At 37.5% G+C, this 26432-nt stretch overlaps 1 protein-coding gene across 1 annotated transcript in view; it reads right to left on the bottom strand.

Moving 5' to 3' along the window:
- LEPR (leptin receptor) overlaps positions 1-26188 on the bottom strand; it is a 103440-nt gene extending 77252 nt beyond the window's left edge. Inside the window, exons 1-2 of the mRNA XM_059924131.1 lie at positions 25923-26188; positions 25568-25612 (exon numbers count right to left, since the gene is read on the bottom strand). The gene's annotated coding sequence lies outside the window, so the exon portion shown is untranslated. The remainder of the gene's footprint in view (positions 1-25567; positions 25613-25922) is intronic.
- Between the last annotated feature and the right edge of the window lie 244 nt (positions 26189-26432).

The following is a 26432-nucleotide window of genomic DNA, read 5'->3' as shown; positions in this document are numbered from 1 at the left end:
AAGTATCACACGCTTCATTTTTTGTGTATGCTCAGTTCTTAAATTTCTCTTATTTCCTAAAGCCTTTATCTTTACTATGATACTACAAAGCCAAATGATTATAGCATAGGTAATGCACTGCACATTTATTTCCAATAAAGACGAGGAAATTTTCCCATATGCTTTTGGAAACCCCCGTTCATTTGCAAATGAGGTAATATTCATTCACATTGGCGAGTTATCAGTAATTGAAGGGAAGTCTGATGGCTTCATATATGCAGATGATAGGGATGACTTCAGAGACAAACTTCCCCATGAGTTCTACTCAATTTGAATATATTATGAATAAGATTATTTGTACTACTATGTTAACATATTGGGCTTAGATTTGTAAGGGAACACTAAAGGCTTTTGATGTCCAAGTCTTTTTCATTATCTCATATTTGGAATTCAGTTCACTATATGAAAATTAATCTGAGGTAAAACGCCCTGAATTAAGCGTCGGGAATGTTGGGTGCCAATCAAGGCTCTTTGACTAATCAGCTATAGGACTTGGGACGTCACCACTCTAGACCTCAGGTTCCTCATCTACAAATCAGACTGAAGGACGATCTCTACAATCCCTTTCAGAGCTGCCTATGATTCTGGGGAGACTTTGGTTTAAACCAGTGATCACAGCTTGAGCACAAAGAATATTATAAAGTATTGAGTGAGAAACATGTCTCATAAGTCATATTTGAGAACTGGTAGCATGTGATGAGCAAACAGAAAAACGTGTTTGTTTAGTTCACAACTTACATGACTCTTAGGAAAAAGATGGACGAGTGTGACCATTTTGTAGTCTCGTAAATTTGTTTGTCAGACTGAGTTTTTCACCAGGATTTTGGTTCTTTACACACTTGACATCAGAATGTATCTTTAGGGTTTCTAGAAATCGGTTCAGTGTGCAATCTTAATTATCTAATGGTATTAAATGTGTGCAAAGTCCTCCCAGTTTTTTTATGCTACTTGTTTCTGACACAACATTATCTCATAAAACCAACCCAAGGTCAATTTCATAACCAGGATGTGTCATAAATGCAACATATCACTAGACTAAGTGTTTCGACTGAACTGACTAGTGACTAAGTAATTCAGTCCAACAACTGATTTGACTCACTGTTAACTCAACTGATCTACTGAGTCAAGTGGATCAACAATACATCATATTGTTCTTCCTTACATAAGACAATCATTCTTTTATTTAATGTTCCAGGCAAAACACAAACTACTCTTAGGTTTGAATTCTTGCAATCAGGTTTCACTCTTCTATAACAGAGTAACAATCACAAGTGTAAAGAGGGCATAGCCGTAACATTGAAGAGACTGTGAAAGGTGATATTTACATAGACACAAAGAAAGAAATATTTATATCCACCCTAAATTGTACCAGAAAGGAATATAAGAGGAGGTTTATAAAAACGTAAATAATAGAGAAAAAATGACATATCTTAAAACTGTGAGGAAAAAAATCAAGCAAAGGGAAAGTTAATGGTAAGATGACCAAAATGAGTATAATATACAAAACGCCATTAATTGAAATTCACTTCCTACAGATGAGCTTTTAATTTGTTTTAAGACTTTTTTTAAATTCAGAGAACTTAAAGTGAAACCAACAGTTTAGGGGGAAAGTACGAATAATCTAGAAAAATAATCTAACACTAAGAACAGAAAGAAATTTTGCCTGAGTAACTTCATAAGATAACAAGTAACGTCCTCATAGGTATCCTAACAGCACCGAGTTTCACGGGAATTTAAAAATTCAGTCATTTCTCACTCCCTCCACTGCCAACACCCTGCTCCAAGCCACGATCATCTCTTCCCTGGACAATCAGAAGGGCCTCCTAACTGGTCTCCTGGCTGCAGCCCTTGCTCCCCAATTCAATCTGTTTCCAATGCAGCAGCCAGAATGGTCTTGTTAACATATGGGTCAGCCCATGTCTCTTTTCCAAAACACTGCAGTGCTCACCTTTTCACTCAGAGTAAAAGTCCCAGTCCTGTGCAACACTACAAGGTCCTGGATCTCTAGTGCCCCTCTGACCTCATCAACTGCTGCTCTCCCCTTTGCTCAAGTCGCCTTCTCAGAGGAGCCTTCCCTGAACAGCCTACCTAAAATTCCAACACCTTCCCCACCCCGTCATGTCATATCTGCTGTTCTGTTTACTTTTGTTCTCCTTATTACTTAACACTATCTAACATGAATATGGTTCATTATTTTTCTTGCTTATTTTCTAACTCTTCCTGCTAGAATGTAAACTCCTCTAGACCAAGGGATTTTTTGACTGTGTCCTTTTCATGATATCCTTCCCACATAGAAGCCTGCCTCTCATACAGAAGGTGCTCCATATATAGTAACTGAATGAATGAGTGAAGAAATGAATAAGTGAGTGTCAAGATAAGACTCTTTCTTGAAATATCCTTCGAAATAGGCTGGTGGTATCACACCAAGACAAAATTGAATAAAAGCCATCTTTAAAAGAGGCATTCTAATATCATCCAGATACAGCTCTTTGAGAAACTGTCGTAATATCAGAGAGAATTTCAGAATGGTGATTCCTAACTATTTTTGGATCATTGACCTTGTTGAAAATTTGGTGAGAGCAATGTACCAACGGGCAGGAGGAGGCACATATACCTAAAATTAAGGCTATAATTTCAAGGGGTTAATAAACGCTCTGAAATTTATCCAAATCTCCCAGATTAAGAATTCCTAATGTAGGTAAATGAAGTGCACATCCCTCTATAACTATAGCTCCATGAATTGAGTCATTGATAGACATCAAGTTATGAGGAGCTTGAGATAATACGGCCTAACATTTCTCCTGGAATGTAATCATTCTACATTGATAGTTAAAAGGAGTAATGTGTCTTATCTGAAATATCTGAAGAAATCTTTAGTAAACTATACGAAGATTCACCCATAGTCTGATCTAAACGACACATCCATTATATCTGGATGTACAGGCACTAATTCAATTTGCATAATATACCAAACATAGTAAAGCATATTAAACATATCACTAACTAACCCTTCAGTTATTACTAAACTTAAAACAAAAGGAAAAATAATAATCTGTATTCTACATAAATTATCATTTTATCAGACTTTAACATCTATTGTAGAGAACTTTTGTGTTATTTTTATGTATGAAATTCTACTTATATATAAACAGAATAGTCTCAATTAGTGTTTGAATGAGTCTTTGGGCAGAAAAGAAATTAACTACAACTTTCTCCAATGATCTCAAAAAGTCTCTAGATTTGTAGAAAATTTTACGAGTAAGAAAAGCAATTCTGGCAATACTGTTGTTTTGATGAACAAACTCAATGAGCTCCATCTGCCACTAATTTTTGCTTTTACTTTCTGCTAGAGAAGTTGCCATGTATCTTTCACCTAAATAACAACATTTAAGCATTTTATTTAAATATAAATGAAAAACACTCTTAGAGTATCAAAATTTAGCAAATATAGCCTGGTCTATTTCTAGTAACCTCATTATTTTAAGTATGTTTACTTTTATTTCTTCACTTAGGATGGAAATTGGTCATGTTATTCCCATTAAGTAGCTGTTATAGACTTAAATTAGTTTTTTAATTAAACAATAAATTTCTTCCTTCATCCTGGTATAAGCATTTGTCCCTTTGAAAACATAATTTTGAGCTCTTTAATTCCTGATATGACTCTAATTGTGTGTTCTTGTTGCAAATTAATTCCTTGAAATTAGAGTAATAAGCTATGATTTATTGACCTAGGTACCAAAGTCAACACAGTTGAGTCAAAACAGGCATCTTACCGATATACAAAGTAACTTAAAATCTGTACATAAATCAACTCATTCAAATATTAGTTGAATACTTGGTAGAATGTAAGTTATTACATGGGGTGCTACAAATACAGAAATTAAGAAGAAATCATCATTTACTTTAAGAAATAATATTATTTTTTAATTTTTATTTTATACTGACATTATTTTATTATTTTACATGTCAAAGTACTATAATTCCAGTATGAATAAAGTGTCATGGGACTTCAGATTCAAGATGGCAAACTAAACAAACTGATCTTCTTTTCCTCCTGAGATGCCTTTAGAATTATAGTAAAGTCAATCCACTTAGAACAGAGAGAATGATGGGACCAGCAGCAAAAAAGAGATTTAAACAAACTTCTGGAAGTTGAAACAAAGACTAACAAAGTAGAATGAAGGAAGGAACTACCTAGGACATTTGGGTAAGGCTCTGTCATCAATGAGGAAACAAACTTGCTTGGGGGAACCCTGGATGTTGGATAGTTTGGTCTCTATATGTAATGTTTGACTTCTTTATCCTCTCATAAACAACAAAATCTAGCTCCCTGTAACTGTCAGTGGAGTGGTTTATAAACAACCAAAATCAACTCTGGCTAGTTTAAGTAGTGCCAACTGAAAACTGTCACTTGCTATCTGGAATGAAGTCATTAGCCACTGTAGTCGCTGACCTTCAACACACCCTGAAGTGAGTTCAGGGTGGAGATCAGGAATGAGGTACTCTGCGCTCTGGGAAAACCTGGCAGAACAGGCCTTCAGATAGTTAGATATTTTCAGAAGACTTTATGAGCCCAATTTCTTGCATCTTCTCACATCTAGAAAAGCACAGTCATTAACGGAGACATCTGATCCTCGTGACTAGCAGCTACCCTCTGCCAAAATGTGTGCTTGATTGCACATACCCCCTTCACCAAAATCACATATATACTGCCCCCCCACACACACCTCTTCAGAGCAGTTTCTTAGAGCTGTCTGAGAGGCTCTCTCCCGGGCTATAGTCCTCATTTTGCCCCAAATAAAACTTAACTTACAACTCTCACATTGTGCATTTTTTTTAGTCAACGGTAGAAAAGGAACTTAATAAAGATTACTGGGTACCTCACAGAATCTCAGTGAGGACCAGAGAACCCAGCCAGTAAAGCACACAGTCAAGAACCATACCCAATATCTAATGTAGAATTGCTCTAGAAAAGACAGCCCTGACACCACAACAGGACACTGTATGCTATGACTAAAACCATAGTGCCTACTACCTCTGAGTTCTTCTGAGCTCATCTGCCCCTTCATGTCCCACACTTCTCATCTAAAATCTGGCATGAATGCCTCTAAGTGGTAAAACCTAATTCACAATCTACCTTCAGACAGCCAGAAAACTTGGTAAAATATGGATCTATAATGTGGGGAATTCCCCAAACACAAACAAAATATTCAAAGGTGTCAAATGGCCAAAGAGAATAAATAATTGTCCTTTATACTCCTATATGATAAAGGGGGGGAAATACAAGTTATCTGAGGAGAACTTGGGCTTCTAGTATAGGCTTGGCACCAACATGGTAAAGACCTTATACATCCTGATACTTAAGGGGATAAGCCTTCAGCATAAATGGCAGCTCCTTACTCAAGTGCCTAAAATGAAGCCTGTCAGATGGCAAACAATGCCCATACACACAGAATTCACATTCTTCTTATTTCTTCACATAAAGCCACCCTGAGTGAAGACATGAGCTAAGACATGAAGAAAGTCTTCAGCATAATGGAAAAATTTTGTAAAAAGAAAGATAGAAAAAGAAAACCTACCCACAGGGGACACAGAGATAAATCAGAGAAAAAAAAGTAGCTTTAACAAATGTTAATGAGGATGTGTCAAAAGACTTTGCACCCATAAACTCAAAGATTTTTCTGACAAAGGAATATCAGAGGAAGAAAGAGCTTTGGGGAAAAAAAAAAGGAATAGTTGAGAAAAATTTTTTCCAATGGAAAGGTTAGAAAACACATTTGCATAATTAATTCCTCCCCAAGGTGGGGGGGGAGGGGAATAAAGTCAAGTGATTCATATCCAACCAATAGCATTTACAGAAAAAAAGAATAAAGAGAAAATGATCAGCGAAATAATATAAGAAAATTTCCCAGGGCTGATAAGAGACATAAGTCTTCAAACTGAAAGAAAAAGAAAAAAAAAAAAATTCTACCAAGTTCCATAAAAGAGGAATGGAAAAAAATCCATTCCTAAACATATCATTAAGAAATTGCAGAAGAGTAAAGAAGAAGAGAAGATAGGAAGAGTTTCCAGAGAGAAAAAAATCACTAAAGGAATGATAAACAGAATTAAAACAAATGTTTCATCTCAAAACACTGAATTCTAGAAAACAATCCAGTAATGACTGATGGAAAATCATTTATAGTTTAAAATTCTATTAGCCAATCAAGCAAGTATCAGAGCAAAACAAATATATTTTCAATAATGCAATGATTTAGAAAATTTATATCCCGTGAATCTCTTTCTCAGAGGTAATTTTATGATGTATTCCAGCAAAATGAGGAATAAACCAAGAAAGAGGGGTTCAGGGACTCAGGAGCCAGGAAAGCTTGACTACAACCCAGTTGATGACTCTGCAGACTTGAGAATGACCTGTCCAGATAGCAGATGGGGTACAGATGACCGCTGAAAGGAAATGGCCAAGAAAAAGGTGAGGACAGAAGGCAACTTAATGCATAATATGATTCTGAAGCTGCAAAACTTTGAAAATAAAACAAACAAAAAACCAGAATAACACGAGGGAAAAAAGGAAGCCCTAGTTCAAAATTGAAGCCACTAGTCCAAATAAGAATATGCATTCAATAAGCTTCAAAAAGAAGAATGAAATGGATTCCAAAAAATAAAGGGAATGAGTAAAAAACTTAAAATTAAAGACATAATGAACAAGGCTCACATATCTTCTCCCAATAAGAAAAAATTCAGCTAACTGGGAAAAGCCTTATTAAAAAGTCCTGATCTAAATATGCATTGAAATAAAATATGGTACAATTTTGAGCAAATGCTGGAATTAAAAAATCCATTTGAAAGAAGAAAGAATCCCCTTAACCTTGATTCTAGGAACATTCTCCTTTGGGTGGCTGAGAAGTCATATTGAATGAAATAATCCTAGAACTCTTCCTGGTTCTGCAATGAGTAATACTTACAAAGTTACAATAACATTAATGCTGCTATTTATTTATTTTTCAACTTTTTGGCCTAACCAATGGACAAAAATGAAAAATTTAATTACAAATATTAAGCATAACATATTATCAATATTCTCACTGTACAGCTGTCAAAATTGGAGTGGTATAATTATAAAAGGAGAGATGGGGAGAAGGCAAAGGGTGAAATATCCCAACCTCATAAAGTAGGGAGTCAAGAGAAACCATCTGTAGTGAATGGAACAAGAAATGGTCGTGGAATTATAAACGGAACCAATAAAAGAGGTCAGAAAATTAATATAATTATATGTAGAGGAGGGTCAGAGAAAGAAGGTGAAATTAGTAAGCTAAATTCTTTCCTACTATGGTACTTGTTTAAAGTTGATAAATGAAAAGAAAAGGGAAAAAAGTCAATATAAGCATATTATATAGCCCTACAGAGGTAGCCAAAGGAGGAAACAAACCCAGAAATGATTAAAGTTAGTTGTTCTCAAAGTCAGGAATAAAAAAGTGAAGGGAGTGGGGCAAGGTGCCACTGTGTTTTATTACAGTAGGCTTTTGTAACCATGTGCATGGATTCTTTTCATGCAAAATTATTATTTTGTCCTTTTAATTAAATTAAGTACTAATGGATTTCAAAGAAAGTAGCTACTAACAAAGTCCTAGGAGCTAATTAAAGGTTCACAGAAATGACATATTAGTTGAACTCCAAGAAGTACAATACAAAGGGAGAGAGTAGTATTATATTTCCTCTATTCTAAGATTCACAATATTTTAACACCTCTGACACCAGGATCCTTGTTAAAATCGATGTCATCTTACAACCACTGATGGCCTGGTAGCAGCTGTGATCTCGTTGTCATTGATTGCATACACAGAAACCTGGGGTGCTTTTCTAATGACAGACTGGACAATTTTAATCCATCAATATTTCAGTTGACAAACTATTTAAAGACCATTTGAGGAAGGAAGGAATATGAGCCCTGTGTGCTATCTGAAAACCTTCTGTGGACATCTTTTGCTAAGATCAATATAGAGCCAGCATAAAATTTGCAAAATGGACTGACTTAAAAGAAAATCACAGAGATTGATTCAAGATGACAGAGTAGAAGGACGTGCTCTCACTCCCTCCTGCAAGAACACCGGAATCACAACTAACTGCTGAACAATCATCGAAAAGAACACACTGGAACTCACCAGAAAAGATACCCCACATCCAAAGACAAAGGAGAAGCCACAATGAGATGGTAGGAGGGGCACAATCACAATAAAATCAAGTCCCATAACCGCTGGGTGGGTGACCCACAAACTGGAGAACAATTATACCACAGAAGTCCACCCACTGGAGTGAAGGTTCTGAGCCCCACGTCAGGCTTCTTAACCTGGGGGTCTGGCAACGAGAGGAGGAATTCCAAGAGAATCAGACTTTGAAGGCTAGTGGGATTTGATTGCAGGGCTTCGACAGGACTGGGGGAAACAGAGACTCCACTCTTGGAGGGCACACACAAAGTAGTGTGCACATCAGGACCCAGGGGAAGGAGCAGTGACCCCATAGGAGACCAAACCAGATCTACCTGCTAGTGTTGCAGGGTCTCCTGCAGAGGAAGGGAGTGGCTGTGTCTCACCGTGAGGACAAGGACACTGGCAGCAGAAGTTCTGGGAAGTACTCCTTGGCGTGAGCCCTCTCAGAGTCAGCAATTAGCCCCACCAAAGAGCCTGGGTAGGCTCCAGTGTTGGGTTGCCTCAGGCCAAACAACCAACAGGGAGGGAACCCAGCCCCACCCATCAGCAGTCAAGTGGATTAAAGTTTTACTGAGCTCTGTTCACCAGAGCAACAGCCAGCTCTACCCAGCACCAGTCCCTCCCATCAGGAAACTTGCACAAGCCCCGTAAATAGACTCATCCACCAGGAGGCAGAGAGCAAAAGCAAGAAGAACTACAATCATGCAGCCTGTGGAACAAAAACCACACTCACAGAAAGAAAGAAAAGATGAAAAGGCAGAAGGCTATGTACCAGATGGAGGAACAAGATAAAACCCCAGAAAAACAACTAAATGAAGTGCAGACAGGCAACCTTCCAGAACAAGAATTCAGAATAATGATAGTGAACATGATCCAGGACCTCAGAAACAGAATGGAGGCAAAGATCGAGAAGATGCAAGAAATGTTTAACAAAGACTAGAAGAATGAAAGAACAAACAAACAGAGATGAACAATACAATAACTGAAATGAAAACTACACTAGAAGGAATCAATAGCAGAATAACTGAGGCAGAAGAATGGATAAGTGACCTGGAGGACAGAATGGTGGAATTCACTGCTGTGGAACAGAATAAAGAAAAAGGAATGAAAAGAAATGAAGACAGCCTAAGAGACCTCTGGGATAACATTAAACGCAACAACATTCGCATTATAGGGGTCCCAGAAGGAGAAGAGAGAGAGAAAGGACCCGAGAAAATATTTGAAGAGATTATAGTCAAAAACTTCCCTAACATGGGAAAGGAAATAGCCACCCAAGTCCAGGAAGCATAGAGAGTCCCATACAGGATAAACCCAAAGAGAAACACGCTGAGACACATAGTAATCAAACTGGCAAAAATTAAAGACAAAGAAAAATTATTGAAAGCAGCAAGGGAAAAACGACAAATAACATATAAGGGAACTCCCATAAGGTTAACAGCTGATTTCTCAGCAGAAACTCTACAAGCCAGAAGGGACTGGCATGATATAATTAAAATGATGAAAGGGAAGAACCTACAGTCAAGATTACTCTACCTGGCAAGGATCTCATTCAGATTTGATGAAGAAATCAAAAAGCTTTACAGACAACCAAAAGCTAAGAGAATTCAGCACCATCAAACCAGCTTTACAACAAATGCTAAAGGAACTTCTCTAACTGGGAAACAAAAGAGAAGAAAAGGACCTACAAAAACAAACCCAAAACAATTAAGAAAATGGTCATAGGAAAACACATATCAATAATTACTTTAAACGTGAATGGATTAAATGCTCCAACCAAAAGGCACAGGCTTGCTGAATGGATACAAAAACAAGACTCATATATATGCTGTCTACAAGAGACCCACTTCAGACCTAGGGACACATACAGACTGAAAGTGAGGGGATGGAAAAAGATATTCCATGCAAATGGAAATCAAAAGAAAGCTGGAGTAGCAATACTCCTATCAGATAAAATAGACTTCAAAAGAAAGAATATTACAAGAGACAAGGAAGGACACTACATAATGATCAAGGGATCAATCCAAGAAGAAGATATAACAATTATAAATATATATGCACCCAACATAGGAGCACCTCCATACATAAGGCAACTGCTAACAGCTATAAAAGATGAAATCGACACTAACACAATAATAGTGGGGGACTTTAACATCTCACTTACACCGATGGACAGATCTTCCAAACAGAAAATTAATAAGGAAACACAAGCCTTAAATGACACAATAGACCAGATAGATTTAATGGATATTTATAGGACATTCCATCCAAAAACAGCAGATTACACTTTCTTCTCAAGTGCGCACGGAACATTCTCCAGGATAGATCACATCTATGGTCACAAATCAAGCCTCAGTAAATTTAAGAAAACTGAAACCATATCAAGCATCTTTTCTGACCACAACGCTATGAGATTAGAAATGAATTACAGGGAAAAAAACGTAAAAAACACAAACACATCGAGGCTAAACAATACGTTACTAAATAACTAAGAGATCACTGGAGAAATCAAAGAGGAAATCAAAAAATACCTAGAAACAAATAACAATAAAAACACGATCCAAAACCTATGGGATGCAGCAAAAGCAGTTCTAAGAGGGAAGATTATAGCTATACAAGCCTACCTCAAGAAACAAGAAAAATCCCAAATAAACAATCTAACCTTACACCTAAAGGAACTAGAGAAAGAAGAACAAACAAAACCCAAAGTTAGCAGAAGGAAAGAAATCATAAAGATCAGAGCAGAAATAAATGAAATAGAAACAAAGAAAACAATAGCAAAGATCAATAAAACTAAAAACTGCTTCTTTGAGAAGATAAACAAAATTGATAAACCATTAGCCAGACTCATCAAGAAAAAGAGGGGGGGCTTCCCTGGTGGCGCAGTGGTTGAGAATCTGCCTGCCAATGCAGGGGACATGGGTTCGAGCCCTGGTCTGGGAAGATCCCACATGCCACGGAGCAACTGGGCCCGTGAGCCACAATTGCTGAGCCTGCGCGTCTGGAGCCTGTGCTCCGCAACAAGAGAGGCCGCGATGGTGAGAGGCCCGCGCACCGCGATGAAGAGTGGTCCCCACTTGCCACAACTGGAGAAAGCCCTCGCACAGAAACGAGGACTCAACACAGTCATAAATAAATAAATAAATAAATAAAAGAACGTGAATTTCTTAAAAAAAAAAAAAAAAGAAAAAGAGGGAGAGGACTCACATCAATAAAATTAGAAATGAAAAAGGAGAAGTTACAACGGACACTGCAGAAATACAAAGCATCCCAAGAGACTACTACAATCAACTCTATGCCAATAAACTGGACAACCTGGAAGAAATGGACAAATTCTTAGAAAGGTATAACCTTCCAAGACTTAACCAGGAAGGAACAGAAAATATGAACAGACCAATCACAAGTAATGAAATTGAAACTGTGATTAAAAATCTTCCAACAAACAAAAGTCCAGGAACAGAGGGCTTCACAGGTGAATTCTATCAAACATTTAAAGAAGAGCTAACACCCATCCTTCTCAAACTCTTCCAAAAAATTGCAGAGGAAGGAACACTCCCAAACACATTCTACGAGGCCACCATCACCCTGATACCAAAACCAGACAAAGATACGACAAAAAAAGAAAATTACAGACCAATATCACTGATGAATATAGATGCAAAAATCCTCAACAAAATACTAGCAAACAGAATCCAACAACATATTAAAAGGATCATACACCATGATCAAGTGGGATTTATCCCAGGGATGCAAGGATTCTTCAATATACGCAAATCAATCAATGTGATACACCATATTAACAAATTGAAGATGAAGAACCATATGTTCATCTCAATAGATGCAGAAAAAGCTTTTGACAAAATTCAACACCCATTTATGATAAAAACTCTCCAGAAAGTGGGCATACAGGGAACTACGTCAACATAACAAAGGCCATATATGACAAACCCACAGCAAACATCATTCTCAATGGTGAAAAACTGAAAGCATTTCCTCTAAGATCAGGAACAAGGCAAGGATGTCCACTCTCACCACTATTATTCAACATAGTTTTGGAAGTCCTAGCCACGGCAATCAGAGAAGAAAAAGAAATAAAAGGAATACAAAAGGAAAAGAAGAGGTAAAACTGTCACTGTCTGCAGATGACACAATACTATACATAGAGAATCTTAAAGATGCCACCAGAAAACTATTAGAGCTAATCAATGAATTTGGTAAAGTTTCAGGATACAAAATTAATGCACAGAAATCTCTTGCATTCCTATATACTAATGATGAAAAATCTGAAAGAGAAATTAAGGAAACACACCCATTTACCACTGTAACAAAAAGAATAAAATACCTAGGAATAAACCTACCTAGGGAGACAAAAGACCTGTATGCAGAAAACTATAAGACACTGATGAAATAAATTAAAGATGATACCAACAGATGGAGAGATATACCAAGTTCTTGGACTGGAAGAATCAATATTGTGAAAATGATTATACTACCCAAAGCAATCTACAGATTCAATGCAATCCCTATCAACTTACCAATGGCATTTTTTACAGAACTAGAACAAAAAATCTTAAAATTTGTATGGAGACCCAAAAGACCCCGAATAGCCACAGCAGTCTTGAGGGAAAAAAATGGAGCTGGAGCAATCAGGCTCCCTGACTTCAGACTATACTACAAAGCTACAGTCACCAAGACAATATGGTACCGGCACAAAAACAGAAATATAGATCAATGGAACAAGATAGAAAGCCCAGAGATAAACCTAAGCACCTATGGTCAACTAGTCTATGACAAAGGAGGCAAGGATATACAATGGAGAAAAGACAGTCTCTTCAATAAGTGGTGCTGGGAAAACTGGACAGCTACATGTAAAAGAATGAAATTAGAACACTCCCTAACACCATACACAAAAATAAACTCAAGATGGATTAGAGACCTAAATGTAAGACCGGACACTATAAAACTCTTAGAGGAAAACATAGGAACAACACTCTTTGACATAATCACAGCAAGATCTTTTTTGACCCACCTCCTAGAGTAATGGAAATAAAAACAAAAATAAACAAATGGGACCTAATGAAACTTAAAAGCTTTTGCACAGCAAAGGAAACCATAAACAAAACGAAAAGACAACCCTCAGAATGGGAGAAAATATTTGCAAACGAATCAACAGACAAAGGATTGATCTCCAAAATATATAAACAGTTCACGCAGCTCAATATTAAAAAAACAAACAACCCAACCCAAAAATGGGCAGAAGACCTAAATAGAGATTTTTCCAAAGAAGACATACAGATGGCCAAGAAGCACTTGAAAAGCTGCTCAACACCACTATTAGAGAAATGCAAATCAAAACTACAATGAGGTATCACCTCACACCAGTCAGAGCGGCCATCATCGAAAAATCTACAAACAATAAATGCTGGAGAGGGTGTGGAGAAAAGGGAACCCTCTTGCACTGTTGGTGGGAATGTAAATTGATACAGCCACTATGGAGAACAGTATGGAGGTTCCTTAAAAAACTAAAAATAGAACTACCATATGACACAGCAATCCCACTCCTGGGCATATACCCAGAGAAAACCATAATTCAAAAAGACACATGCACCCCAGACAGATCTAGAGACTGTCCTACAGAGTGAAGTAAGTCAGAAAGAGAAAAACAAATATCATATATTAACGCATATATATGGAACTTAGAAAAGTGGTACAGATGAACCGGTTTTCAGGGCAGAAGTTGAGACACAGATGTAGAGAACAAACGTATGGACACCAAGGGGGAAAGCGGTGGGGGTGGGGGTGGGGGTGGGATGAAGTGGGAGATTGGGATTGACATGTATACACTGATGTGTATAAAATGGATGACTAATAAGAACCTGCTGTATAAAAAAATAAATAAAATAAAATTCAAATATTCAAAAAAAAAAAAAAAAAAAGAGCCCACAAATAGCATTCCCCTGGGCCACAGTCCCCCTCTCCCAAGGGAACAGATGAAAAAAAAGAAAAAAGAAGAATATCTCAGAAACCATAGTGAAGCATTCTTTTTTGAAGTGCTGTAGAGTAAATAGTCTTGATAACCCAGAGTATGATACCATTTGGGAGAATACTGACATCAACAACACTGAGTTGAAAAGTGATTCAGAAAAACCGGATTCTGAATAAGAAAAAGAATTCCTTAATGGATTTCTTTGACTTTTACTTTCCTTATAAGAGTGATATGATTTAAACAAAAATCTTTACCTGAATAATTCTAAAAGAGCTCTTTCAGTAGATATAAAACAAAAATTCTAAACAATGAGAAAGCATTGTAAAATAAATAGGCAGAGCTTTTTCTTTCTTAGCAGTACAAAAGCAGTGGTGTATCTTAAAAATCCACGATGTCTTAGATTTAAAGAATTACAACTAACTAGAAAGAGCGGTAACTAGGAGGAATCAGAGATTACTTTTAATTTGGATAAATCATAACAGATTTCAGAGAGGAGTGAGGATTTAACTGCCTCTTGAAGAATGGGGAGGAATGTGAAGCATATCATGAGTATTATTTTAACAGAACATTTTCTTCTCTCAGATCAGACCTGTAACCAGCAGTGTTACTGCAAGACACCCAGGTCACTAGAGAAATACTCAGCTACCTCCTGGGTAGGTCATGATCCTAACAGATAACATCTTCATAATATAACAGCAACTACAATTATCAGGTGCTTATTATGTATGTGCCAGTATGTTTTCTCTCTGTTTATGCATAAACACATATACACACACACACATATATGTGTGTGTATAATTTATTTTCTCTTTCATCTCCTACACACTGACCAGTTTGGTTCAGAAACTTTGTTGGTGCATACAGAAGTCTAATTATTTGATTATCTCATAGGTTTAGACACCCAAATAACAGGTGCTAGTTAAAGTAAAACGAGGAAATATAATTCCGAGAAAAACTAGGTTGTCCTATGCCTTCACTAAACAGCTATTTGGTAACAGCTGTTCTTAAACATGAGTTCACATTTTAAAGCCTATTATAATACCATTATAGACGTCGCTGAGAATCCTTACTTGGCTCACATCTTTAGCTATTATCTAGTACAAATAGATAAAACATTTATACATTTCCATAAACATTATAGAAATTATTAGCCCAAGAGTAGAGTCGGTCAGTCAGTCCGTCAGTCTGTCTGTCTCTCTCTCTTCCCATTCCCTCCCTTCCTCCTTCTCTCTTTATCTTTCTCATTCACTGTTATACACACATATATATATACAGATTTGTAAGTCTGTACTGTTTCTGGATTTCCTCTCTAATTGGCAAAGACTTAAAAATTAATATCAATGTCACAATGCCCCTTTAGGGTGTCTCCATTTGGGTCATTTTTATTTGCTAGTCCATAGTACTCTAGTCTGATTTAAATAGGTCCACAGGGTACCAGAAAATTTCATTAAAATAGTTCTCATATACGTGACTCTCTCCTTTAAGACCATCCACGGACAATCGTCCCCACAGCTCTGTTCTCTCCTCAGCGAGTCTCCATGCTACACTCAGCAAAGCCACAGCTTTAACCCAGCCGACTGGACCACTTAAAGATGCTAATGCCAGGCAAAACTGAAAGTGGGCTGTATTAACTTTGGAGGACACTTTATTGGTACGATAACATTGTATAAGTGGGAAGAATCTAGCCTATCAGTTCTATGGAAGAATAAGTGACATGCTGACTTTCATTCAGTGAGAATCAATATCCACAAAAATTTCACATAGCCTACCTTAGACATATTCAGTGTTCATATTCTGGAAAAGATTTTAGGGACTTCCCTTGTGGCCCAGTGGTTAAGGATCTGCCTTCCAGTGCAGGCGACGCAGGTTCAATCCCTGGTCGGGGAACTAGGATCCCACATGCCACGGGGCAACTAAGCCCATGCGCTGCAACTACTGAGCCCAAGTGCTCTGGAGCCTGGGCACCACAACTAGAGAGAAGCCCACGCACCACAACGAAAGATCCCACATGCTGCAATGAAGATCCTGCATGCCGCAACAAAGACCTGACGCAGCCAAATAAATAAATAAATATTTTTTTAAAAAAAGATTTTAAACTTCCAAGTTGATGGCACTTAAATTTGACAGGGATTTTTTACCACATAACCAGCATTTCTGTGTCTGATATTTCTTATAAACATCTACTAAATCTCACTTAAAAATATTACAATGGCATCAATCACATCTTTAAGCTTGGCACATCAGCAATGTGGATTGAAGGGTTACAAGAGTGGATATTTCTGGTTTTCATTTTAAAGCCAACAGGAAGCATGAGGATAATCATAAGTCAGAACTATTGAAAAAGGTTGTTAAACATATAAATACATATTTTAAAGTAGTATTCCTTTAATAAAACCCTACAAAAACAGAAATATAACTCAAGAGAATCACTCCAAATTAATGAACGCATCCGTTCAGCAGGAATATATAATAATTTTGAATGTGTACGTGTAGTATAACCTCAAAATAACATATATTTATTACAATGTAGCTTTGAAATGTATATGGTGAAAATTCAGAGTACCACAAGGAAAAAGACAGACATCCACATATATGGTAGAAAATTTTAATACACTCTCCTAAAGAATGAATAGAACAGCAGACACAAATACATAAGGATATATGAGATTGAAATAATACTAACAAATGATACTGGAACAAAAACATTAACAAATTTGACATACATTGAATTCTGCTCCCCCAAACTGTAGACAGCATATTATTTTTAATCACCAATGGGGCATTTACAAAAACTGACCACGTACAAAGACATAAGGCAAGTTACAAACAAATCCAAAGGACTAAAATCATACAGACCACATTCTCTGTCCACGGTGTTTTTAAAACAGAAAAAATAGCAAAAATATAACTACACAAATGCCATATATTAGGATATTAAGAAAAAAAGTAAGCCATTGGGCAAAAAAGATATATTTTAAACTGATGATAGTGAAAAAAGCATCTCAAAACTTAAATTATTTTATGCAGATAAAGCAGTACTGAGAGGAAATTCAAAGTCAGAAAGAAACATCATTCTTAATGTGAAATGACTTCCCCTGTGAGCACTTCAAATCAACATTATACCTGAGGTCCTAGGCAAGGCAGAAAGAGAAGTGGAAAAGGTTTAAGGATTATAAAGGAAGAAACAAAACTGTCATTATTCATGAATGACAAGAAAAGTGGAAAATCCGGAAGTATCTATATGTAAGTTGTTTAACTTAATTACAAAACTTAGCAAGATTGCTGGTGGAAAATATAACTACCTAAAACCAAGCATTTTAAACCCTTCCCAACTTATTATATGAAGCCAGTATTACTCTGATACCAAAACCAGACAAAGACATCACGATAAAAGAAAACTACTGACCAAAATCCTTTATGAATATACATGCAAAAATACTAGCAAACCAAATCCAGCAATGTATAAAAAGGATTATACACTATGACCAAATATGATTTACCTCAGGAATGCAAGTTTGATTTAAAATGTGAAAATCAACAACATATCAATCAATCATAATAATAGAATAAAAGACATGACATGTCCATAGAAAAAGGGTTTGACAAATTCCAATGCCATTTCATGACAAGAACATTCAACTAGGAATAGAAGAGAACTTCTCCAACTTGATAAAGCTGCATATGAATAACCCATAGCTAATATCATACTTAATGGTAAAAGACTGGCTGCTTTCCTGCTAAGATCAGGAACAACACAAAGTTATTCACCTGCACTTTCTATTCAACTAGAGGTTTTAGCCAGGGCAATTGAGCAAGAAAAAGAAACAGAAGGCATCCAGATTAGAAACAAAGAAGTAAAACTATCTCTATTCTCAGACGACATGATCTTGTATGTAGAAAATAATAAGGAATTCACAAAAACTATATTGCACCTAATAAATAAGCTCTGCAAGGTTGCAGAATATAAGATCAATGTACAAGAATCATTTCTATTTCTGTGCATTAGCAATGAACAATCTGAAATACAATTAAAACATAATTGCATTTCCTATAGCATCAGAAAGAATAAAATACTCAGGAATATTTTCAACAAAAGAAGTGCAATTATTTGTACACTGAATGCTATAAAACATCACTGAAAGAAATTAAAGAATACCTAAATAAATGGAAAAAATCCCACGTTCATAGACTGAAAAACAATTTTATTAAGATTGTAATACTTCCCAAATTGATTCAATGCAATCCCTTCAAATTTATAGCTACATTTTGTATATATATTGACAAGCTGATTCTAAAATTCATATGTATTGATATATGCAAGGGAATAGCTAAAACAATATTGAAAAAGAAGAACAAAGTTGGAGGATTCACTTCTGATTTCAAAACTTGCTTCAAAGCTACAGTAATCAAGACAGTGTGGTACCTGGTATAAAGATAGAAATATAGATCAATGTAACAGAGTTGAGATTCCAGAAGTAAACCCTTACATTTTTGGCAAAATGATTTTTGACAAGACACTTAGATATGGGGAAAGAATGGTCTTTTCAACAAATGGTGGTGGGACAAGTAGATACCGAAATGTGAAAGAATGAAATTGGTCCTTTCCTTCATTCCATATATTCAAAGTAATCAAAAACCTAAACATAAAAGCTAAAACTCTAATATTCTTATAAGTAAAACATAGAAATGAAGCTCTGCAACCTTGAATTAGGTGATGGCTTCTTAGACTGAAATTAAGTATAAAAATAGATAAACTAGACTTAAAAACCCTTGGGCTTCAAAGGATACCATCAAAAAAGTGAGAAAACTCACAGAATGGGAGAAAATATTTGAAATCCTATATCTTAAAAGCGATTGTACACTATATAAAGAACTCTCACAACACAACAATAAAAAGACAAACAGTCCAATTAAAAAATAGGCAAAGAACATTTCTCAAAAAAAAGATATATAAATGGTCAATAAGCACATGAAAAGGTGCTCAACATCATCAGTCATCAGAAAATGCAAATCAAAACCATAATGAGTATCACTTCACATCCACTATGATAGCTTAATCAAGGTTCTGAACTGTAACAAATGTTGACAAGGAGGTGGAGAAATTGGAACCCTTGTACATTGCTGGTGGGAATGTAAAATGATGAAAACTGCTTTGGAAAATAGTTTGGCAGATTTTCAAATGTTAAACATAATGTTACATATGACTGAACAATTCTACTCCCAGGTATATACCCAAAAGAGATGAAAACATACATTCACACAAAAACTTGTATGCAAATGTTAGTAGCAGCACTATTCATAATAGCCAAAAAGTGAAAACTACCCAAATGTCCATCAACTGATGAATGAATGAACAAAATGTGATATATCCATATAAGGGAATATTATTTGGCCATAAAAAGAATGAAGTACTGATCCATGATACAGCATGGATAAACCTTAAAAACATGCTAAGTGAAAGAATCTGTTCACTAAAGGGCCCATGATTTTATTCGTCCAGAATGTCCAGAATAGGCAAATCCATAGACACAGAAAGTACATCAGTGGTTTCCAGGGATCGGAGGGGGGGGCATGGGGAGTGAATGCTAAGGGGTATGGGGTTTCTTTTGGGAGTGACAAAAACGCTCTAAAATTAGATAGTGGTGATGGTTACATAACTCTGTTAACGTACTGAAAACCAGTGATTTGTACACTACAAAAGGATGAATTTTATGATATGCAAATTATAGTCCAATAAAGCTATTATTTTTAAAATACTTTTAAAGGTCAAGTTTATTTCTATATGGCAGTAACAGAAACACAATGAATTTTTTGAAAAGATTCATTTAAAATAACTTCAAAAATATGCAGTTCCTGTGAATAAATCAAACAAGGTAATGTTCAAGGACTCCTAAGGGAAAAATTAGACTATGTTTACATTTATCATATTAGAGAAGACCTAAATATATTGAGAGACAGTCATGGATTCTAGAACTGAATATTTACAAGGTATCAATTTCCTTTTAATTGTTTATAGACTCAAAACAATCTCAATAGAATCTCCATTAAATTTACTAATTTTTTAGTACTAATAGTACTAATTTTTTAGAACTTGACAAACTGATTCAAAAAATGTATATGGAAAGGTAAAGGGCCAAGGAATGCTATAGCACTCCTGAAAAAATTGCACCAAGTGGAAGGATTTACTCCCCTACCTACCAGATAGCAAGACAATTTAAACCTGTAGTAATTACAGAAAGAGACCAAAGGAACAAATACAGAGCCCAAAAACAGACCCACACATATTATCAACTCTTGATATTTGAAAACAGTAAGTATTTGTTGTTTTAAGCCACTAAATGTGGTGGTAACTTGTTACACAGAAATGGATAACTAATACATTGCTGCTCACCAGTATTCTCAGATTTATTTTTTCTTTTAGAACAGAGGTTAACCTTCCCCACCTCCTTGAACTTAGGCATACCATATGACTTCTTTTGCGTCTGAAGTATGAGTGTAAATCATTCATGTCACTTCCAGATGGAGGCATTTAAAGCTAGTTCATGATTACCCACACTTTCTTTTCCCATACTATACCAACTGGGAAAGTCCTGTGTTCCAGATTGTACAGCTACAGAATGACGGAGGTTCCCTGAATTTAGACCTGACAATAGTTGCCCTGGATAGTTGCCTTAATCCAGAGGAAACTTTTCTTGAATGAAAAATAAACCTTTATTGCATTAAGTCAATGAGATTTGGGGATAATCTGTTACCGCAGCATAACCTAGACTATTTTTACAGATACTAGGCTCAATCTCACTAGTAATTGAAGAAACAAACAGTAATGATATAATACATACCTACCAGATGGGCAAAAATTAAAGGTCATGATAATACTAAATTTTGGCAGGGGTGCAGAGGAATGAAAGTAGGAATATAAATTGGTGGACCCATGCTGGAAAAGTGTGGCATTATCTAACAAAGCTGATATCTGCAAGCCCTGTGTTCTAGTAATTTGACTAGCAGTTTTATACTCTAAAGAAACTCCTGCATCTAAGCACATTTGTAGAAGAAGAATCATAGGTGGTTTATTTATGGTAGTGAAAGAAAGAAAGGGACAGAAGGAGGGAGGGAGGAAGGGAGGGAGGGAGGAAGAAGGAAGAAAGGAAAAAGGGAGGGAGGGAAGGAGAGAAGGACAGAAATGACCCAAATATCCTTAAACAGAATGAGTAAAAAATAAAGGTATTATATTCATATAATAAAATATATCCAGTAATGAAAACAAACAAACAACATCCACTGTCAGCAACAGCATTCAATCATCAAAAAAAAATTACTGAGCTCCCCTTATATGCTTGGCTCTATTTCAAGTACTAGGCTCTATTTTGGAGCAAAACAGGAAAAAAAATCCACCCTCATGGCGTTTGCATTCTAATAGAAATGAGACAGGAAAAATGATTAAGTCATACAGTATTTTTAAAGGTAGTAAGTACATGCGGAAAAGCAAAGGAAAGGGGAAAGTGTTTTGCAAGGTAAGATGTACAATTTTAAATGTGATCATCAGAGTAGGCTTCACTGAAAAGGAGACAACTGAACAAAGATTTAAAAGAAGTGAAAGTAACAGAGTAAGTCCTGTGGTATCTGGGAGAAGAGCTTTCCAGCCAGAGCAAAGATGGTCTCTGATATACTCAAAGAATAGCAAGGAGACCAGTCAGTGTAGCTGGAACTGAGTGAATGAGAAAAACAGCAAGAAGTGAGATCAGATCGGTAAATGGGAGAGAAAAAAACAGGTAGCACCTTATAGGTAATTCTAAGGATTTGGGTCCTTTAAGACTTTACTCTGTATGAACTGGAAAGGCACTGGAGATTTTGGAGGAAAAAAGTGACATGATCTGACATATGTTGCAAGAAAAGAGCTCTAATTGCAATTTTGAGACTGGATTATGGAGGGAAAAGGATGAAAACGGGGAGACCAGTTAGGAGGTTCTTGCAATAATCCACGTGGGAGATGGTGTCAGCTCAGACTAGGATGACAGCCATGGAGGTGATGAAAGCAATTATATTCAGGAATTATTCTGAAGATAGAGCAAAGAGGACTTCCTGACACGTTACATCTAAGGTATGAGGGAATGGGAGATATCAAAGATGACTCCAAGTTTTGGGGCATGAGCAACGTGAAGGATGAAGGTAGGGAAGGCTGCAGATAGAGTGGGCTTGGGCAAGATGAAGATTCCATTCGGAGCATGCTGAACTGGAGATGTCTACTAGACATCCAAATGGAAATGTTGAGCAGGCAGGTGGACACAGAGGTCTGAAGTTCAAGGAGATAAGTCAAAGCTTGAGCTATCATTTTGGAGGCATCAGTGTACAAATATAGAGATTGCATGAAATCATCAAAGAGTGTAGAAAGAAATGAGCTCCCAAGGACTGCAGCTTAAGATATTCTAAGGTTAAAACCTCTGAGAGCAGAAGAGAGATCAGCAAAGGGGACAGAAAGCAATGGCTAGTGAAGAAGGAGGAAAAATCAAGAGTACATGGTGTCCTGGAGGTCAACAAAGAAATATTACAAGGAGCAGAGAGTGATAACTGTGACAATGCTACCAACAGGTGAAGTAAGATCAAAGGTGACAACTGACTACTGGATTTGGGAGAGGTGATGTCACCGGTGACAGTGACAGGAATAGTTTTGGCAGAGTACTGAAAACAAAAGAGTGATAGAAGTAGGTTTAAGAGAGAATGTGAAGAAATGAATCAATGATAGGGAATACAGACATCTCTTTTTAAAAGTTTATGCTTTCAAATGGAGAGGATATGGCTTAGTCTCATAAGCATAATGTTAAGCAAAAGAATCTAATGAAAGAATGCCTCCTATATTCATCTAATTTTTTTAAGTAAAAGGAAAATTGTGATTAGGAAGGAACAAGCAAGAGGTTTCTGGGTATTGGCATGTTCTCTTACTTGTATGGTAAATAATGCGTATTTGCCTTGTAATTATCTGTTATAATGATTTGCTATATTATTTGTCAACCAGTACATTTGTTTTATGTACTCTTCTCCCTGTATATGTCATAGTTCAAAAAATTTAAAGATTAATAAGATCATGTGTATGAAAAGACAACAGGTAATATCACTACGGAGTTAAGAGAAGTTTTAAAAAATATTTGAGGAGGAATATTTCAAATTATAAGCAGACCAAATTTGAACTGAAACTCCAAAAGTTTATATGTACAAGGTCTGGCCAGGAGGTGAACACTTGTGCCTTTCTGATTTAATTAAAGGTGGAATTTGTAAATCACATAAAAATCTTAAAAGAATTAGAGCAGACTGTAAGCCCTTTTCTTCATTTTTAACTCCACAGGACATGTTTTTTAGTTATGTGTTTGGCTCTCAGTAGGGAAAAGTGCAGTGCAATATCTGCCAAGGCAATTCTTTTCTTTTTCTGGATATTTTTAAAGTTTTATTGCTAAGACCCCCTTGGGATACTGCACTTCACAAACACAAACCTTTTAGTTATATAATAGTGATCTAACTGTGAAGACACACTGTTTTTTTCTTGGTAAATTCATTACAAAAGAGGAATAGAGCTTCTGCCAACCATGATGGCTCTCCCAAGCCATGAATGAGTTGGACCATGAGCAGATCCATCCACTGTTTTCAGCTGTTTTCCAACAAGCGACTAGAATCCAGGATATTTGAGTTCTACTACTCTCTGTTCATTCAACAACCAAGTTCTTTAACATTCTGGGCATCTCTTTCAAAGGAGATGATCATCTACTTCACCAGAGACTATGATGGAAGACAAATGCCTGAATAATTGATGACACTTCCAGTCCAAAGGTGAAAAGGCAAGGAAAATAAATTTAAATGTCTTCATAAAAGAGTACTTCAAATCTATTCCACTCTTCCAAACGGAATACAAAGCACATGCTAGGTGGGAACACATTGTTTTATTTTAGATCAAAGCCACCAAAAAGAGCCAGAGACACTTCTAAACCTATCCCAACTGCTGATGACTAGGTCTCAAATAATTTTGAATTACAAGGAAAAACAAAAGCTATTCTAACATTCTGTCTGCTAAAACAGGTCAACAGTTGTTTGTTGTTTTTTATCAAAAGGAAATAAAAATCTCGCTGACACTTTATAGTACACACTTCTTGTACAACTTTGTGTGTGTCTGTGTGTCAATTCCTAATTTCTGGTTTATCTGTTTAGTTAACTCTGCCATTTTTCTAGGATTCATCCCAAGACAACTAAAATGCATTACTAAAATTGGCACCTCTGCTATTGAACTTAATTTCAGAGAGGCTCTAAAGTCGTCTGAAACCATTTTTTTAATATCCTGCACACAACTTCATGCTAAAAAGTAACACTGTTCAAGAGCAGAAATTGATAGGAAAGGTGCAATTTTTGTTTTCCTCCTAAACAATTTTTATTTCCTCCAAATATACAATACTGAAAGTGAATAAGTACTATACTAAAGCCACATGTTTTTGTTGCAGTGTTGCAAATATTAACTTCAAGTTGAACATGATTCTTTAAGCTAGACTCAGAGATGATCTAAATATTTACATGTAAACTACATATTTCTGAGCTCTTTTATAAGTGTTTTTCTCTTTAAGTTTTGGTTGGAAAACCCTAAAATCATAAGTCATAAATGCATATGAACAAAAATGCCAAGATCAGTATAGATTTTTAAAATTTCATGAAATTATGAATCTAGCAATGTTTGTAACATGTTAAAAAGTGAAAGAATTATAAATTTTTAAGTTGGGAAACATCTTAGATATTATTAAAAGGCCCTCAGAATTTGAATCCAACCCTCTAACTTGACAGATGAGAAAACTGAGGCCCAAAGAGATTAAACTAACCACAGCTGTCACCATAAACGGCAAATCATACCAAAAGCCAGATGTTCTGACTCCAAGTCCAGAGCTCTGAAAGAGTATTTGTTTCAACATACTTTAATCCTTAAGGAAATGAAAGTTAACAGAGGACACTCCAGGCAGCCCCTCAATATAAGGAACTCCCTCAGGCTTACAAGAGCCAGTCTCCTCTTCTGCTTGCAAACCCAAGTCCTAGAAATAACACCCCCAAATACCCACTTTCTCAAATGGCCTCATCCTACCTGGGGTTTCCAAAATGATTCCTCGGTTGGGTCTCTTTTTCACATCCCTACAAGTCCCATTAAATAAGTGCTTTGGTTGGGATTGGGTTTTGTTGTTTTTGTTTTGTTTTATTAATTTGCTTGGGGAGAGCCGGAGATGGAGGAAACAGAAGCTCCGGGCTAAACCACCCCTAGAGCACATTTTTTTTCTTTTGTCATCCAAACCAACAAATCCTTCCTCCGGGCCCCAGGGCTTACTGGTTTCCGTCGCAGTCCCTTCAGTTTCCAAAGTAGGAAGGAGACCTGGAAAAGAAGTTGGCCAGGTGGCACGTCTTTTCGGGGGCACCCGGCAGGTGCGCGCCCAGGCTCGGAGGGCTGCCCTCGGGCGCGCGCCCCGATGCGCCTCGCCCCGGGGGAACGAGAGCCCCCGCCGCCCCTCCCGCCTGGCGCGGGCCCCTCCGGTGGCGCCGCCGGACCCGCCCCGGCCTCCCGGTCCCCAGGTGGCCAGCGGGCTCCGGCCGGCCACGCGCGCCCCGGCGCCCGGCTCCTCGCGTAGCCGGGAGAGGGAAGAGGTGGCAGAAGGGGGTAGAGGAGAGAGAGAGTTGGGTCTCACCTCGAGGCCCAGGTCCCACCCAGGCGGAGGCAGAGATGGCGGCGGCGCGGGGGCTCGGCCGGCTGTAGGCTCTGCGGCGGGGCGGCTCCAAACTCCCTGCCGAAGGTGCCGGGCAGCTGTCAGGAGAGAGGAGGCAGCGGAGTGCGGAAGGAGGGGCTGAGGGCGAGCGGAGGGAGAGGCGGGAGTTGGGGGAGAGAAGAGAGGAAAGGTCGGGTCGCCGCCCGCGCGCCCCGCGCCCTCCGCCACCGCTCCCGGGGCGGCAGGAGCGGCCCCCGAGCCGCCAGGTCTACCGCGCAGGTGACGGGGGCGGCGGCGGGGATGCGGCTGCGCGTGGCGGCGGGCCTGGGGGAGGAAAAGCGAGGAGTTTGGGGAGAAGGACCCTGTGCCCTCAGGGAAGCGGAGACTCGCGGCGAACTCAGCAGAAAGGTGGCGCCGCTACCTCACCCAACTGTCAGCTACCGCGCGTCCACTCTGAGCCCGGGGGTCTCAGACCCTGAACTGGACCCTGGG

The sequence above is a fragment of the Balaenoptera ricei genome, chromosome 1 (genome assembly GCF_028023285.1).
Source record: "Balaenoptera ricei isolate mBalRic1 chromosome 1, mBalRic1.hap2, whole genome shotgun sequence".
Classification (NCBI taxonomy): domain Eukaryota; kingdom Metazoa; phylum Chordata; class Mammalia; order Artiodactyla; family Balaenopteridae; genus Balaenoptera; species Balaenoptera ricei.
This window is presented reverse-complemented; position numbering and strand designations above follow the sequence as displayed.